The sequence below is a fragment of the Bos javanicus genome, chromosome 8 (assembly GCF_032452875.1).
Source record: "Bos javanicus breed banteng chromosome 8, ARS-OSU_banteng_1.0, whole genome shotgun sequence".
Taxonomy (NCBI): domain Eukaryota; kingdom Metazoa; phylum Chordata; class Mammalia; order Artiodactyla; family Bovidae; genus Bos; species Bos javanicus.
In genome coordinates, this window is record NC_083875.1 from 112,225,569 (window position 1) to 112,230,521 (window position 4,953).

Here is a 4,953-nt window from a genome sequence, read left to right on the forward strand (position 1 = left end):
AATTATTTTGGCTATCCCTGCCCTTGGAAGGACCAGTCTGTCAGTTTCTACGAAGGGACCGACTGAAGTATGGATTGTGTTTCTACTGAATGTCCTCCAGCTCAGAGAGTCTTGCCTCGGTGTGTTCAGTCTGCTAATAAGTCCATCAGCATCTTATTCCTCGTTTATGTGGCAGGGTCTCTGATCTCTAGCATCTGCTTTTTATTTTTTCTCAGAATTTCCATCTCACTGCTTACGTTACCCATCTGTTTCTGCGTGTTGTTCACTTTTTCCATTAAAGCACTTAGCATTTTTATCATGATAATTTTAAATCACTGGCCTGGTGATTTCATATTCCTGCTATATATGACTTGGTTCTGAAACTTGCTCTATCTTTTCAAAGTGCGTTTGTTTTTTCCTTTCGAATGTGTTGCTTGGGGGAAAGTTGGACAAGATGCCCTGGGTAAAAGGAACTGCACTCAATACACCGTGAGGGGCGAGTGGTGAGGTGTGAGGAGAAGAGCGATGTTCTAGAGGATCAGGTCTTCGTCTGTGAGTGAGCCTGAGCCTCTGGACTGTGGATTTCACGAGAGGGTCTCAGTTTTGCCTCCTGTTTGTGTGGGTTAGGACGGCTCGAGGGGGCTGGGGTTGAATATTCCCCCCACCCCCCAAGTTAGGTATGTGTTGTTAAACTCCAAATAGGTTTGAGTCTGGCAAAGCAGTTTCTCCTGGAAGCAGAGCTTGTTAGAACAGAGCTCTGGTGCTATCCCTCCTGGAGAAGCACAGGGCAGTTTCCTCCTGTTTTCACTGTAAGCGCCCTCGCAGAGCTCCCGGAGTTAAACTTCACAGCAGCGTGGGGCCCCACAGGAGCTTTCGCCTCTCAGAGTCGCCTTCCATCTGTTTGCCAGTTAGTCCAGGGTTTCCTGCCCAGGACTCTGCTCTGCTTCGGATTCCAACAGGTGGCGCTAGTGGTAAAGAACCTGCCTGCTGATGCAGATGTAAGAGAGGTGAGTTCCATCCCTGGGTCGGGAGGTCCCCCGGAGGAGGGCACGACCACCCACTCCAGTCTTCTTGCCTGGAGAATCCCATGGACAGAGGAGCCTGGAGGGCTACAGTCCTTAAGGGCTCAAAGAATCGGTCACAACTGAAGTGACTTCACACACACGTGTGCCCAGGACTGGCTCTGCTTCAGTAAGTTGTAAGTTTTTTTGCGTTTTCCTGTCTGTCTCTCCACTGTTCTGGGCAGTGAACTCAACACTCAGCATAGAGGAAAAAAAGAACAACTTTCTGAAAACTCACTGAAAATATCGTAGGTGAAAAAAGAAAAAAGAGCTGGAGAAGCAGTTGGGCCAAAGAGCATTACAGAAATGGATCTAAATAAATATTAATATCTAGCAAAGTTACACATTATCATATACCTCAGCCTCCTACAGAACAGATGAGCCTGTATCAAGCTCTGGAACTTTCAGAATGCAGAAAAGACATCATTCTGCCATCGTGCGACTCCTTCCTTTGTCTCCATGCATTCATACACCTGTTTATGAAGAGGGGGGTTTATGCTGGATGCTTGTGGACTCCTGGAAGGACTGTGGGAAGCTGCCTTCCTCCTCCTCATGAATTGACACTAATAACCAAGAGAAAATTTTAATGATAATAATAAGCGTAACTGAATAGCTGGAAAGCCACACCTGCTGGGAAATGACAATGTCTTAATCAGGGTCTGTTGGCACAGAGGGTGAATTGTGATTTCGTTGTGTGATGCTCACCCCCATAGCCCTAGGTTAGTTTTCTCTTGTTTGAAATTGATGTAAGAAGAAATAGGAATAGATTACAGTTGGACAAAATCAAAGGAAAAGGCTATGGATGGTCTTAGGAGATATGAAGCCAGAGAACTCTTAAATGGTCTATGCTGTTCTGAATAGTCTGAAGCTATTCACTAATAAAGGGTTTAACTGGAGACATGAAAGATGAAAACTCAGGTTATGTGGACATGTACACGCTGACCCCAATTTGGAAGGCCGGAGTTGGAAAGCGTTTTTCTGAGAATAATGAGACTGCCGCACCAACAGGCATGGGTTGCTTGAAACCTCAGGAAATCAAATGGAGACGGGACTCTGCAAAGTGCGGAGCCTGATTAGCACCAACTTTGTTTTTTTCAAAGAAGGTAAATACCCAGCACAACCGTAATTAGTGAAAAACCTTCGGTGTTTATGTTTATCAGATTTTCTGGTTAAATTAAAATTGGGAAACTTGTTTTTAGCTATTCTGTGTGTTTCGCTTTTAATCATAAAATTTTCAGGGTGGGGAATATGATTTATATTTTCTTTAAGGTTGAAGATATTTCAATTTATAGACGTGATATCTGTTCTGGGGGAAAACGAGCAACGGAAACCCTCGCCCAATGCCAGCGGTAGTGCAGCCACGTCGAGTTTGCTTAGCGTTCTGCACCGGCATTGCCACACGCGTGTGCCATGATCCACAGCTCGGCTTCTAGACCGAACTCGACAGAAACGCACTGAAACACACAGAGGAGTGTTTGTAACTCAGTTCAGCTCAGTTCAGTCCCTCAGTGGTGTCCGACTCTCTGCCACCCCATGGATCGCAGCACTCCAGGCCTCCCTGTCCATCACCAACTCCCGTAGCTCAGCCACAACCCCAGATTCCAATCCCAGTGTCCATCAACTCTAGAATGGGTGGGTACCTTGCTGTCTATCAGCATATGTGGCGTGGAGTGATGTGTGTGACATAGCATGACACACACAGGGCGTGACGTGGAATGCCCTGACATAGCACAGTGTGGTGTTATGAGATATGGTGTAACCAAGAGGGCAGAGGGGCACGCTACACGCCTGAGCATGCGCGACTCTCACAGACCTAACGCTGAGCAAGAGGAACCAGATACAAAAGAGGATGTGTGCCTATGTACACAGAGGTCAAAGGTGGCTTCAGGAGTTCCTGCAGTGAGAAGCCAGCCGAGTGACAGCCGCTGCCAGAGGCCAGACTCCGTGGGGGGCTGGGCTCTTGTGCAGTCGCTCAGTCATGTCCAGCTCTTTGGGGGGCCCATGGACCGCAGCGCACTAGTCCTCCCTGCCCCTCACCATCTCCTGGAGCTCGCTCCCCACTGAAGAATGGGGAGCCCTTGGAGCACTTTCCAACCGTCTCATCCTCTGTTGACCCCTTCACCTCCCGCCTTCAACCTTTCTCAGCATCAGGATGGACTCTTGGGCATCAGTGATTCGATTCATGACTTGGATGGCGGTCATGTATAGATTTTATTTTGTGATTATTCATGTAATTCATTGCTATAAATTATATGCTATGTTCACTTTTTAATTTATGTTATACTGTGGGCCTAAAACAACTATTTTTAAATGATTGGGAGAGTTCCATGAGTACAAAAAAGATGCTCAGGGGCTGGGGTCCCAGGGACCCAGAAGGATTCAGATCATGACCTGCCTTTTGGGGATCTTTGGTTTCCTTCTGGGGAATGGGGAGCCCTTGGAGCAGTTTGAGCAGAGGAATGGTCTGCTGTGATTCATATTTTGGGATGATCATTCTGGCTGCTATGATAAAAATATACCATGGGATGAGATGAAAAGACAGCAATGATGTGAAGAGTGTTTGCATTTCAAATTGTGATGCATGTTGGTGATTTGCTCTCCATAGAATCTGCACAAATTAACAGTCTCACTGGCACTTTCCCACATCATTCCCTGCACGACGGCTTTAAGCACCGGATGTTCGTCCATTCGATGTGGAAAGGTGATACACTGCGGTGGTTCATTTCCAGTTCTGGGACGGTGGTGGGTTGATCTTATTCTCACACATTTGAGAGCCACTTGCAGACCTTCATCAGATGTCTCTGCATACCTGTTCCCGTGTTTCTGCAGGTTCGTTGATGTGTTCTTCCACAACTGTGCGTGTCTTGTATACACCAGGCCTTCCCTGGTGGCTCAGTGGTAAAGAATCTGCCTGCCAAGCAGGAGACATGGGTTCAAACCCTGGGTCGGGAAGTCCCCTGAAGAAGGAAATGGCAGCCCACTCCAGTATTCTTGCCTGGAAAATTCCTTGGACGGAGGAGCCTGGTGGGTTATAGGCCATGATGTCACAAAGTCAGACATGATGTAGCGACTAAGCAATAACAAATTACATATCAAGGAAGTTAAATTTTCTCTGTGATGTGAACTTCAGCTACTTTTCCTCCTGTGCCATGTTTTTAAGTTAAAAGTTCTTCTGCCTCACTGTGGGCTGTGTTTGGATTACCAAGGACTCCATCGGTCTAGTCGCTTCTGACCAGAGGAGCATAGGGTCACGGAGAGCTGCTGTCGTAGTTGACAGCTGGGTGGTCCAGAGATTTCAGGCCTCATCAGGAGAGCGGGCGAGACGATGCAGCCCAGTAAGAACACTGTAGGCGTGTGCTGCCGTCAGCTTCACATGAGGGCGGACGTCACGATCGCTGCTCTGGTTGAGGTGGAAAGAGCACGCCCATCACATCAACAGCCTGGAGCCGAGGGCTGCGGCCGTGCTAACTCGCCCGGGCACAGGCACAGGCAGCCCGTGGGGGCCTACACTCCCTTCACAGACAGACCCAAATGCCCCAGAGGATCCAGTGGGTGGGTTAAATGGGGACACAGCGACATCACAACCCCGCGAGCTTTAGCTCCTGAGCGCGGCGCCAATCCTGGCCATCACCCCTGGGGAGAGACTTGGACGTGTATTTCCTATCTTGGATGGGTGAGGGCAGGGCTCAGTTTCAGAGGTTTCTCTTTGCCCTTCTTTCTATGACATCTCTGACCCCACAGGCCAAAGACCCCATGTGGAGCTTGTACCATCTGCCCAACGTGTCTTTCCCAAATATGTACTTGCTGCTCAGTCTCCCAGCTGTGTTCGACTCTCTGTGACCCCATGGGCCGCAGCATGCCTGGCCTCCCTCCCCTCACGTGTGTTAGGGGACTGGGATGACAACCTGGTGAG